The sequence below is a fragment of the Hordeum vulgare genome, chromosome 7H, assembly GCF_904849725.1.
Source record: "Hordeum vulgare subsp. vulgare chromosome 7H, MorexV3_pseudomolecules_assembly, whole genome shotgun sequence".
NCBI classification, from domain to species: Eukaryota; Viridiplantae; Streptophyta; class Magnoliopsida; order Poales; family Poaceae; genus Hordeum; species Hordeum vulgare.
Window position 1 is genome coordinate 232938539 of NC_058524.1, and position 14620 is coordinate 232953158.

The window sequence follows — 14620 nt, forward strand, 5'->3', positions numbered from 1 at the left end:
CAGACCTGTCTTTCTGCAAATGCGTTTGACAAATATGCTCAAAATATCTCCGTATGCTAAGTACATGAAAGATATTGTGACTAATAAGAGGAGGATACGTGAGGTTGAGATTTCCACCATGCTTGCTGATTATACCTTCAAGGGTGGATCTCCTAAGAAACTAGGAGATCCTGGTATGCCCACTATACCTTGCTCCATTAAAGGTAACTACGTTAGGACTGCGTTATGCGACCGTGGAGCCGGTGTTAGTGTTATGCCTCTCTCTCTTTATTGTAGACTTGAACTGGATAAGTTGACACCCACTGAAATCTCTCTGCAAATGGCCGAGAAATCAACTGCTTTCCCTATCGGCATTTGCGAGGATGTGCGTGTTGTGGTTGCTAACGTCACTATCTTAACAGACTTTGTTATCTTGGATATTCCCGAGGACAATGCCATGGCGGTCATCCTCGGAAGACCCTTTTTAAACACTTCAGGGCCTGTTATAGATTGCAAAAAAGGCAATGTCACTTTCCATGTCAACGGTAATGAGCATACGGTGCATTTCCCGAAGAAACAATATCGAGTACATTGCATCAATGCTATCGAAAAGACTTCATCGATTCTTATTGGGAGCTTTGAATGCCCTATTCCTCGTGTCAAGATGAAGTATAATTTTCTTGTTGGGGAGATACACATCCCCATTGAGGTGACCTAGTGGCTATTCGAAAATTCTCTGTTCTCTTTTGCGATTCGAAAAGGTTTGTCGAGGAGGCTTGATCAACCTCACTGACGGATTTCTTTCGATGACCATGAGATGGATGAATTGAGAAGTCACAAACCTCTGTTCCAAGCTTTCACTTTAGGTTGCTTAGAAGAAAAATGATAGATTTAGTTTAGTTTTCCCTGTTTTCCGTTTTAGCGTCCGGAAGAAAAGTACCCCGAAAATAAAAGTTCTCTTAACGTCCTGAAAATCATGTATGATTTTTTCTGGAATTTTTGAAAAATTGTAAGACAAAGAGCTTGTTTGGGGGCCACACCAGTGGGCCACAAGCCCTAAGGGCGCGGGCACCCCCTGGCCGCGCCACCCAGGCTTGTGGGGCCCACAGGCACCCCCTCCGCTCCTTCTTGCTCCTATCTCCTTCTCCTACCTCCAGAAAAAATCGTTTCGCAGCTCAAACCCGTGTTCTTGCTCCTCTTGCTGGGATTTTCGATCTCTTTGCTCAAATCACCGTTCTTCGAACTGTTTTGGGGAAATTACTCCTTGGAAAGTGACTCCTCCATTGGTCCAATTATTTTTTGCTCTAGTGCCTTATACTCCACGTATTTTTGCTGCCTTGGTCACTATGTTCTTGAGCTTTGCATGCTAATTCTAGCTGGTCCCAAGTAGTTTTGATGCATAATATGGTCTCTAGGAACTTGTGGGAGTAGTTTCTACGAGTTCCATTGAGCCTTGTTCACCTTTCCTTAGAATCACTGAAAATTTCAGAAAAGGAAGATGTTCAGGAGAAACTTTCATGGTGTTTCCTCAAGCAAGAGAGGTCCCCGTCTTGCGATTCGGGAGCCTGATCCTTACCAACCAAGGGATGCACAAGTACAACCATGTGAATGTCCTTCTGATGAATTTATGATTGAGGCAAGTTTCAAAGATGAGTTTGATGCACTTGTTCACAATGTCGGACTCGAAGAATTCATCTCCGACAAATGTGAACAGTATGTTGCTCTCACTGCCTCTTTTGTTTGTAGATTCAAATTTTCAGCTGGCCATGAGACATCGGTACTGTTTGATCTCTATGATAAATCGTATACCATGGATTTAGAGGATTTCAATAGAATTTGCAAAATACCTATTTGGGGTAGCCTCAATGATCCTCCTAAATCTTCGGTCAGAGATTTTTGCTCTGGTATTACTGTTGGAGAAACTAGAGACATTACGCAAGCTACCATGGGGAGTATTCATTTTCCTGCCTTGCATTACTTTGCCCTCTTCATAGGCAGATGCATTAATGACAAGATTGAGCATTGTCACCTCTGCGCACCCGACCTTAGTATCCTTAAGAGCGCAGTGACGGGTGACAAAAGCTTCAACATGGGAGCTATTATAGCAAGGAGGATGAATAAGAATGCTATTGAAGGGGATTTCTTTGGTAGGATCTATGCCACTCACATAACAAATTTTCTTGGAGTACCCATCCATGAAGGAGATCCCCCGCTCCATCCAGCTTTCCTTGACCGCGTCGCTTTGACACGCTACCAGTTCCTTGAGAGGGATGACGAATCCCTCCTATTCCGTTTGATATTTAACCGACATCGTGTTTTCCATATTACCCTTCCTGCTCCTGCCTTCTTTGACTTTCAGCTAAAACGGAGATATTACATAACCAGAGGAGATGCAAAGGAGTATGAGAGGGAGGCAAAGGATGCTCGTCTCCGTGAGGCAGCTATTCAGGCAGTGGCTCCAGCGCTCCCGGATAACCCCCATTATGATTTTGGGTTTCGCCACGACCATCCTTGGGAGTAGACCAACTAAGGCCAAAATCCTAAGCTTGGGGGAGTACGTGTTCTCACCGACTTTAAATTTTTCCTTATGCTTTCACTTTGTTAGCCGGTCTTCACACTTTGCCACTGTATCATCAATGCTAGTTAATTTCTTTTTTTCATTTTCTTTTCGTGTGTCTGTCTAGTTTGAGAAAAACCCAAAAAGATTTTCTTTTCTTCTTTTGCTTGTTGGGAGCTTTCCCATGTAAATAGTTTTCTTTTTCGTTGGGTCAAGGTAGAAGACCATGGTTACAATGTTTAGAGGCTCTTGCATGCATACCTGTTTAGCTTTCAAAGAGCCATATTACTTTGTCTTCTCCTCTGTGTTTGCGTGTAGATTCCAGCATAGTCCAATGCACGAGCACGCTTATTATTGTTCACATCGTTCGATCGTTTAAGTGAAAGGCAATAATGATGATATATGATGAGGTGACTGAGCCTGAAAAAGCTGGTATGAACTCGATCTATTTTGTTTTTGTAAATATGACTAGCTCATCATGTCTGATTCAGCTTTGTTCTAAGAGAAACATGTTTGCAATGACAACTTAGAGATCATAGTTGCTTATGCCATGCTTACTTAGCTAGGAGCTTATAATGGTTTGTCTTGGATGCCCACATGAATGTTTAGATGACTGTGTTGTAGTATGATAGGATGGTATCCTCCTTTGAATGATTCAAGTGGCTTGACTTGGTGCATGTTCACGCATGTAGTTGAAACAAAATCAACATAGCCTCTATGATGTTCATGTTCATGGTGATTTATGTCCTACTCATGCTTGCACTCAATGTTAGTTAATCTCAATGCATTTTGATGACTGTTGTCGCTCTCTAGTTGGTCGGTTCCCAGTCTTTTGCTAGCCTTCACTTGTACTAAGCGAGAATACTGCTTGTGCATCCACTTCCATAAACCTAAAGTTGTTCCATATGATTCCACCATACCTACCTATATGCGGTATCTACCTGCCGTTCCAAGTAAATTTGCATGTGCCACTCTCTAAATCTTCAAGGAATAATCTATTTTGCATGCCGGAACCGCTCATGTGGTGACAGGGGGCTATCGGTATCTTCCATGCTTGGTGTGTTATCCTCGATATGTGTTTATTCACGATCATTCACGAGAAAGGTCCCGTAATTGGAATTCCCAGTTCCATACTCAAATTGAAAATATAGTTGCAAACAAAACTCCCTCAGGATTGATGTTGGTATGGACGGTACCCGAGGATTCGGCTAGCTGTGGAGTGTTATTGATTGGTGGTGGGGGAGTCAAAACTTTACTTTTCTGTTTGGGAACCGCCTATAGAATGTGTAACGTGGAAGATGTTGAGAACTCTTAGTCATTGCGTTGACAATGAAAGCATGCCACCCAAAATTATTATCTCTGTTTTCAAAGCTTGAGCTCTGGCACCTCTGCAAATCAATCCTTCCCTCTGTGAAGGGCATGTCTATTTATGTTCGTGTTGAGTCATCCTCCTCTTATAAAAGCACCAATTAGAGAGCACCTCTGTCATTTTTATGCTTTGCTTTTAACTGTGTTGAGTATGACTGTGACTGGATCTTCATTGCCGTGAGTTACAATGTTTAGTCAGCCCTTGGTCTTTGAAGGTGCTCTGCATTTATTTTTTGCGGTCTCAGAAAGAGCTAGCCAGATACCATCTATTCGTACTACTTCATGTTGTTTTGATTGAAGTGTTGACATTTGAGGCTTATTATTATTTGCTTGCTAGTTGATTATGCCATTGATATGAGTTTACCGTGAGACCTAGATGTCATTTGCTTATGTGGTTTGCTGGTGATCTTGCTGAAATTCTGGTTGTGAGTTAGACATAGTTGCAACAACAAGATCAAAGAGAGTTCGTCAAAGTTTTTCTTTTGTCTCTCTAAGTTTGTCAACTGAGTTGCCTGAGGACAAGCAAGGCTTTAAGCTTGGGGGAGTTGATACGTCTCTCTCATATCTAATTTTCCCAACTCTTTTGCCCTTGTTTTGGACTCTAATTTGCATGATTTGAATGGAACTAACCCGGACTAACGTTGTTTTCAGCAGAATTGCGATGGTGTGTTTTTGTGCAGAAATAAAAGTTCTCGGAATGTCCTGAAAATTTACGGAGAATTTTTCTGGAATAAAAGAAAAATACTTGCGCAAAGATCCACCGGAGGGGGCATGCTAGTGGGCCACAAGCCCACAGGCCGCGGCGACCCCCCTAGGCCACGCCGTGAGGGCTTGTGGGGCCCACGTGGCACCACCGCCTCCAAACTCAGCTCTATATCTTCCGTCTTGCACGGAAAAAAAATCAAAGAGAAGGATTCATCGCGTTTTACGATACGGAGGCGCCGCCACCTCCTTTTTCTTCATCTGGAGGGCAGATCAGGAATCCGTTCCGGGCTCCGAAAAGGGGAAATCGTCGCCATCGTCATCATCAACCTTCGTCCATCGACAATTCCATGATGCTCTTCACCGTTCGTGAGTAATCTCATCGTAGGCTTGCTGAACGGTGATGAGTTGGATGAGATCTATCATGTAATCGAGTTAGTTTTGACGGCGATTGATCCCTAGTATCCACTATGTTGTAAATTGATGTTGCTACTACTTGGCTATGCTTAATGCTTGTCACTAGGGCCTGAATGCCATGATTTCAGATCTGAACCTATTATGTTGTCGCCAATATATGTGTGTTTTAGATCCTATCTTGCAAGTTGTAGTCACCTACTATGTGTTATGACCCGGCAAATCCGGAGTGACAATAGCCGGAACCACTCCCGGAGATGACCATAGTATGAGGAGTTCATGTATTCACCGCGTGTTAATGCGTTGGTCCAGTTCTTTATTAAAAGGAGAACCTTAATATCCCGTAGTTTCCATTAGGACCCCGCTGCCACGGGAGGGATGGACAATAGATGTCATGCAAGTTCTTTTCCCTAAGCATGTATGACTACATACGGAATACATGCCTACATTAGATTGACGAACGGGAGCTAGTTACTTATCTCTCCGTATTATAGCTGTTACATGATGAATCACATCCGTCATACTCATCCATCACTGATCCACTGCCTACGAGTCTTTTACTGCTGGTCCTTGCTATGTTACTTTGTCCAGGCTTGTCCCTTGCTAGAAAAGGGATTGGGACACTTTGCTACTACTGTTGCTACTGTTGTTACTCTGCTGCTACTGCTGTTCCTTGCCACTTTGCTGTTACTTGTTGCAAGACTTTTCCGACACCTTTGTTGGGAAAGAATAGTTCCCTGTGCACGTGCAACTTACTGGCGCCATTGATACAACAGTTAGGAATAGTGTGCCGTCAACAGATCTACTTCAGACATCGTTGCTATCATACTACTTTGCTACTGATACTTTGCTTGCAGACACTAATCTTTCAGGTGTGGTTGAATCTGACAAACTCAGCTGCTAATACTTGAGAAAAATCTTTCGCTTCCCCTTGTGGCGAGTCAACAAATTTGGGTTGAATACACTACCCTCGAAAACTGTTGCGATCCCCTACTGTTGTGGGTTATCAATGGTGATGGGTTGGATGCGATCTATCATGTAATCGAGATAGTTTTGATGGGGATTAATCCCTAGTATCCACTATGTTTTGAGACTGATGTTGCTACTACTTGGCTATGCTTAATCCTTCTCACTAGGGCCCGAGTGCCATGATTTCAGATCTGAACCTATTATATTTTCATCAGTATATGTGTGTTCTTGATCCTATCTTGCAAGTTGTAGTCATCTACTATGTCTTATGAACCGGCAACCCCGGAGTGACAATAGCCGGAACCACTCCCGGAGATGACCATGGTATGACGAGTTCATGTATTCACTAAGTGCTAATGATTCGTTCCCGTTCTCTATTAAAAGGAGAACCTTAGTATCCCGTAGTTTCCATTAGGACCCCGCTGCCACGGGAGGGATGGACAATAGATGTCATGCAAGTTCTTTTCCATGAGCACGTATGACTATATACGGAATGCATGCCTACATTACATTGACGAACTGGATCTAGTTACATATCTCCCCATGTTATAACTATTGCATGATGAATGTCATCCGGCATAATTATCCATCACCAATCCAATGCCTACGAGTCTTTGCCTACTGGTCCTTGCTACTGTTACCGCTACTGCTGTCACTACTGCTACTGTTACCGTTTCTACTATTGCTATCACACTACTGTGTTACTAAAACTTTGCTGCAGATACTAAGTCTTTCAGGTGTGGTTGAATTGACAACTCAACTGCTAATACTCGAGAATATTCTTTGGCTTCCCCTTGTGTCGAATCTACAAATTTGGGTTGAATACTCTACCCTCGAAATCTATTGCGATCCCCTATACTTGTGGGTTATCAAGACTATTTTCTGGCGCCGTTGCCGGGCAGGCATAGCTCTATTCTCTGAGTAACTTCGGATTTACTTCTGTTGATCACTATGAGGAATCTGAGAGATCCAAAAACTAAAGTCTTTCTCTCAACTACGAGGACAGGTAAGTAACTGCCATCTAGCTCTGCACTTGATTCACCTTCAGGCATGAGTAAGTTTGCGACACCACCACCTGCTAGAAATTCTGATATGTCGCGTGTGCTTGATGATGCTACTTTTGCTATCCATGATGCTTGTGATGATGCTTTGCCTGATACTTCTTTGCCACTAGGTGCATTCCTAGATGCACAAATTGCTAGAGTTGCTGCTGAATGTGATGATACTTCTGAAACTGCTATTTCACCTATTAGAACTAGCTCTCCTAGATATGAATTGCCTGATATACCTGAGGGTTATGTTATGGAGGGAGAGATAGCTGAGGACTTTCTTGCTTGTAAGGATAGCTATGATCTTGAGAAATTACTGCGCAAGTGGAAAGAAAAATCTCTGAACGCTAGAATGAAATACGACCCGAAGTTTGCTACTTCGCCTATCTTTGTGACCGATAAGGATTATGAATTCTCTATCGATCCTGAGTTAATCACTTTGGTCGAATCTAATCCTTTTGATGGTTATGAGTCTGAAACGGTTGTAGCACATCTTACTAAGTTGCACGATATAGCCACCCTGTTCACGAGTGAGGAAAAGATCCGCCACTACTATATCCTTAAGTTGTTTCCTTTCTCGCTAAAGGGTGATGCTAAGACTTGGTTCACTTCTCTTGCTCTTGGTTGTGTGCGTAGTCCCCAGGATATGATCTACTACTTTTCTGAGAAATATTTTCCTGCCCATAAGAAACAAGCTACCTTGCATGATATATATAACTTTGTGCAAGTTGAAGAAGAGAGTCTCCCACAATCTTGGGGGAGGCTTGTCCAGCTACTGAATGCTTTGCCTGATCACCCTCTTGAGAAAAATGAAATACTTGATATCTTCTATAATGGACTAACCGATGCTTCTAGGGACCACCTAGATAGTTGTGCTGGTTGTGTTTTCAGGGAACAAACTGTGGAACAAGCTGAGATTCTATTGAATAATATCTTGTGCAATGAGAATGCTTGGACTATTCCCGAACCACCTCCGAAGCCAACTTCAAAGAAAAGAGGTATCCTATTCCTCAGTCCTAAAGATATGCAAGAAGCTAAGAAATCTATGCAAGAGAAAGGCATTAAATCTGAAGATGTTAAGAATCTACCACCTATCGAAGAGATCCATGGTCTTGATAACCCTACACAGGTAGTAGAGGTAAATTCAATTTGTAGACTCAATGAGAGTGATATTCCTTTTGATAAACCTGTTAGCTTATGCTTAGATGAATTTGATAACTTTGTTGTCAAACAAGAAAGTTTCAATGATTACGGTAGCAGACGATTGGAGCAGAATGATCGTATGCTTAGTCATTTAAGTGCTTGTGTGGATAGAAATGTCAATGACCTTAAGCTTTTGAGTAAACATGCCTCTATGGTCACTACTCAGGTAGACCAAGTACTTAAGGCTCAAAATGACTTGCTCAATGAGCTGAATGACAAGTCTGTTAGAGTTATCACTAGAGGTGGTAGAATGACCCAGGAACCATTGTATCCTGAGGGTCATCCTAAGAGAATTGAACAAGATTCTCAAGGAGTTAACAACGAGGCACCTAGGCATCCTAGGAAGAAAAAGAATGATGATAGGAACTTGCAGGTTTGCAACCCCGTTGCTGTTACACCCGAGAATCCAAACGATGTCTGTGTTTCTAATGCCGAAACACAATCTGGTGATGAACATGAGCCTAATGATAATACCGATAGTGATGTTCATGATAACCCAAAACCTAAGAATAGGAGATACGATCAGAACGATTTCATTGCTCGGAAGCATGGTAAAGAAAGGGAACCATGGGTTCAAAAACCCATGCCCTTTCCTCCCAAACCATCGAAGAAAAAGGACGATGAGGATTTTGAGCGATTTGTTGACATGATTAGACCTGTCTTTCTGCAAATGCGTTTGACAGATATGCTCAATATGTCTCCTTATGCTAAGTACATGAAGGATATTGTGACTAATAAGAGGAGGATACCTGAGGTTGAGATTTCCACCATGCTCGCTAATTACACCTTCAAGGGTGGAACTCCTAAGAAACTAGGTGATCCCGGAGTGCCCACTATACCTTGCTCCATTAAAGGCAACTACGTTAGAACTGCTTTATGCGATCTTGGAGCTGGTGTTAGTGTTATGCCTCTCTCTCTTTATCATGGACTTGAATTGGATAAGTTGACACCCACTGAAATCTCCTTGCAAATGGCCGACAAATCAACCTCTTTCCCTATCGGCATTTGTGAGGATGTGCCTGTTGTGGTTGCTAACGTTACTATCTTAATGGACTTTGTTATTCTGGATATTCCCGAGGATGATGCCATGGCGGTCATCCTTGGAAGACCCTTTTTAAACACTGCAGGGGGCTGTTATTGATTGCAACAAAGGCAATGTCACTTTCCATGTCAATGGTAATGAGCATATGGTGCACTTTCCGAAGAAACAATATTGAGTACATTGCATCAATGCTATTGAAAAAACTTTATCGATTCTTATTGGCAGCTTTGAATGTCGTATACCTACTATTAAGATGAAGTATGATTCGCTTGTTGGGGATATGCACATCCCCATTGAGGTAACCTAGTGACTATTCGAAATTCTCCGGTTTTATGCGATTCAAAAAAGTTTGTCAAGGAGACTTGATTAACCTCATTGACAGATTTCTTTTGATGACCATGAGATTGATGAATCTAGGAGTCACAACCCTCTGTTCCAAACCTTTACTTTCGGTTGTTTAGAAGAAAAATGATAAATTTAGGTTTATTTTTCCTGTTTTGCGTGTTTTCCACGTTACCCTTCCTGCTCCTGCCTTCTTTGACTTTCAGGTAAAACGGAGATATTACATAACCAGAGGAGAGGTAGAGGAGTATGAGAGGGAGGCGAAGGCTGCTCGCCTCCGTGAGGCAGCTATTCAGGCGGTAGCTGCCGCGTTCTCGTACAACCCCCATTATGATTTTGGATATCGCCCGGACCAGCCATGGGAGTAGACTAACTTAGGCCGAAAGCCTAAGCTTGGGGGAGTACGTGTTCCTCACCGACTTTACATTCTTGCTCACACTTTCACTTTGTTAGTCGGTGGTCACACCTTGCCACTGTATCATCCATGCTAGTTTATTTCTTTTTCTCACTTTCTTCTCGTGTGTTTGTTTATATTGAGAAAACCCAAAAAGATTTCCCGTTCTTCGTTTCCTTGTTGGGAGCTTTCCCGTGTAAATAGTTTTCTTTTTGTTTTGGTCAAGGTAGAATACCATGGTTACAATGTTTAGTGGCTCTCGCATGTATACCTATTTATCTGTCAAAGAGCCATATTACTTTGTCTTCTCCTTTGTGTTTGCTTGTAGATTCCAGTTTAGTCCAATGCACGAACACTCTTATTATTGTTCACATCATTCGGTCGTGCAAGTGAAAGGCAATACAGACGATATATGATGAAGTGACTGAGCTTGGAAAAGCTGGTATGAACTCGATCTATTTTGTTTTTGTAAATATGACTAGCTCATCGTTCCTAATTCAGCTTCGTTATGAGAGAAACATGTTTGCAATGACAACTTAGAGATCATAGTTTCTAATGCCATGCTTAATTAGCTAGCAGCTTATAATGGTTTGTCTTGGATGCCAACATGAATTTCAAGATGATTATGATGTAGTATGATAGGATGGTATCCTCCTTTGAATGATTCAAGTGGCTTGACTTGGCACATGTTCACACATGTAGTTGAAACAAAATCAACATAACCTCTATGATATTCATGTTTATGGTGATTTATGTCCTACTCATGCTTGCACTCAATGTTGGTTAATTTCAATGCATATTGATAACTATTGTCGCTCTCTAGTTGGTCGCTTCCCAGTCTTTTGCTAGCCTTCAATTGTACTAAGCGGGAATACTGCTTGTGCATCCACTTCCATAAACCCAAAGTTGTTCCATATGAGCCCACCATACCTACCTATATGTGGTATCTACGTGCATTTCCAAGTAAATTTGCATGTGCCACTCTCTAAACCTTCAAGTAATAATCTGTTTTGCATGCCCGAACCGCTCATGTGGTGACAAGGGGCGATCAGTATCTTCCATGCTAGGCGTGTTATCCTCGATATGTGTTTATTCACTATGACTCACGAGAAAGGGGCCTATATTTGGAATTCCCAGTTCCATGCTCAAATCGAAAATATAATTGCAAACAAAACTCCCCGTGGATTGTTATTGCTATGGACGGCACCCGAGTATTCGGCTAGCCGTGGAGTGTGATTGACCGGTGGTGGGGGAGTCAAAACTTTACCTCCATCATTTCTATGCTTTGATTTTAATTGATATTGAGTATGACGGTGACTGGATCTTCTTTGCCATGAATTACAATGTTCAGTCAGCCCTTGGTCTTTGAAGGTGCTCTGCATTTATGTTTTGCGGTCTCAGAAAGAGCTAGTGAGATGCCATCTGTTCATATCGCTTCATGATTGTTTTGATTGAAGTGTTGACGTTTGAAACTTATTATTATTGCTCGCTAGTTGATTTTGCCATTGATATGAGTTTACCATGAGACCTAAATGTTATTGCTTATGTGGTTAGCTTATGACCTTGCTGAAAATCTGAATACGAGTTAGACATAATTATAGCAACAAGAGTTCGTAAAAGTTTTTGTTTTGTCTCTTTCAGTTTGTCAACTGAATTGGTTGAGGACAATCAAGGCTTTAAGGTTGGGGGACTTGATACGTCTCCATCGTATCTACTTTTCCAAACTATTTTGCCCTTGTTTTGGACTCTAATTTGCATGATTTGAATGGAACTAACCCGGACTAACGCTATTTTCAGCAGAATTGCCATGGTGTTGTTTTTGCGCAAAAATAGAAGTTCTCGGAATGACCTGGAAATTTACGAGGGTTTTTTGTGGAATATATAAAAAATATTGGCGCAAGAATCAACCGGAGACGTGAAGCAAGGAGCCCACAAGCCCAGGAGGCGCGGGCCCCCCTGGCCGCGCCTAGCAGGCTTGTGGGGCCCTCGGGGCTCTGCCGCCTCCAACTCCAGCTCTATTTAGTCCCTTTCGCCCAGAAAAAATCAAGGAGAAGAGTTCATCACGTTTTACGATACGGAGGCGCCGCCACCACCTGTTCTTCCTCTAGACGGCAGATCTAGAGTCCATTCTGGGCTCCGGAGAGGAGAGATCGTCGCCATCGTCATCACCAACCTTCCTTCATCGTCAATTCCATGATGCTCATCACCGTTCGTGAGTAATCTCATCGTAGGCTTGCTGGACGGTGATGGGTTGGATGAGATCTATCATGTAGTCGAGTTAGTTTTGATGGGGATTGATCCCTAGTATCCACTATGTGCTGAGATTAATGTTGCTACCACTTTGCTATGCTTAATGCTTGTCACTAGGGCCCGAGTGCCATGATTTCAGATCCGAGCCTATTATATTTTCATTAATATATGTGTGTTCTTGATCCTATCTTGCAAGTTGTAGTCCCCTACTATGTGTTATGACCCAGCAACCCCGGAGTGACAATAGCCGGAACCACTCCCGGAGATGACCATAGTATGAGGAGTTCATGTATTCACTAAGTTCTAATGCTTTGTTCCGGTTCTCTATTAAAAGGAGAACCATAATATCCCGTAGTTTTCATTAGGACCCCGCTGCCACGGGAGGGATGGACAATAGATGTCATGCAAGTTCTTTTCCATAAGCACGTATGACGATATACGGAATACATGCCTACATTACATTGACGAACTAGAGCTAGTTACATATATCCTCATGTTATAACTGTTGCATGATGAATGTCATCCGGCATAATTTTCCATCACCGATCCAATGCCTACGAGTCTTTTCCTACTGGTCCTTGCTACTGTTACCACTACTGTTGTCACTGCTGCTACTGTTACCGTTGCTACTGTTGCTACCACACTACTCTGTTACTAAAACTTTGCTGCATATACTAAGTCTTTCAGGTGTGGTTGAATTGAAAACTCAACTGCTAATACTCGAGAATATTCTTTGGCTTCCCCTTGTGTCGAATTAACAAATTTGGGTTGAATATTCTACCCTCGAAAACTGTTGTGATCCTCTATACTTGTGGGTTGTCATTCGGCCACCGGATTCATCCGACCTAGCAACGTCATCCAGAAGGCGGGGAATCAGTAAGACAATTCTGGAACCGGTTCCTCGCCAAGAAGAATCAAATCATAGACTGTCCGAATGTTGAAGCAATGTGTGCCCTTACCTCCATCATGACACGCTTTTGCACGGGTGAAGATAATTTGCTAGCTTGGCGCAACCACAATGCGGACGACCCTGGAACCTCTGAAGTCCGGGATGGAAATAGCAAACCAAGAAAAAACAAGAATAAACGCCGCCACCGTAATGGTGATGCCGACGACACAATAATAAATGTTGGATTCTGCAGTACAAAGCCAGGACAACGTAAGAAACCCTTCAAAGGGAACATGGAGGGACCAAGTCCATGGGACGGCCCTGCCAGATTCACGACACCAAGATCAGCCCGCCACCCACACCAACCATAATTGTTGGGTGTTCAAACAGGTTGGCAAGCTAGCCACCGATGAACAAAATAGGGGCCCACGAAGTGAAGACGATGATGAGCCCCATGGCCCAAACAATGGAGGCCTGATATGTCTCAAACGTACCTATATTTTTTATGGTTTCATGTTGTTATCTTGTCAACATTGGATGTTTTATATACCTTTTATATCTTTTTTGGGAATAACTTATTAATTCAGAGCCAAGTGCCAGTTCTTGTTTTTTCTGTGATTTTGACTCTTTTCAGATCTGATTTTGGAACGGAGTCCAAACGGAATAAAATCCCCGAAATGATTTTTCCAGAACAGAAGAAGATCGGGAGACTTGAGGGCCAAGGAAGGAGGCCCACAGGAACCCACAAGCCGTGTAGCCGCGGCCAGGGGGCCCGCGGCTACCAGGCTTGTGGCCTCCCTGGAGCTCCCCTGCCCTAGCTTTTTGGCCTATATATTCCCTAAAATCCGAGAAAAAATCAGGGCGTCCACGAAACCACTTTTCCGCCGCCGCAAGCTTCCATTTCCGCGAGATCTCATCTGGAGACCCTTCTCGGTGCCCTGCTGGAGAGGACTTTGGAGCTGGAGGGCTTCTACATCAACATCATTGCCTCTCCAATGACTCGTGAGTAGTCTACTTTAGACCAACGGGTCCGTAGTTAGTAGCTAGATGGCTTCTTCACTCTCTTGGATCTTCAATTACAAAGTTCTCCATGATCTTCATGGAGATCTATCCGATGTAATCCTCTTTGGCGGTGTGTTTGTCGAGATCCGATGAATTGTGGATTTGTGATCAGATTATCTATGAATTATATTTAAGTCTTTGCTGATTCCTTATATGCATGATTTGATATCCTTGTAAGTCTTTCCGAGTCTTGGGTTTTGTTTGGCCAACTAGATCTATGATTCTTGCAATGGGAGAAGTGCTTGGTTTTGGGTTCATACCGTGCGGTGACCTTTCCTAGTGATAGAAGGGGCAGCAAGGCACGCATCGTGTTGTTGCCATCAAGGGTAACAAGATGGGCTTTCATCATAGATTTGAGATTGTCCATCTACATCATGTCATCTTTCTTAAGGCGTTACTC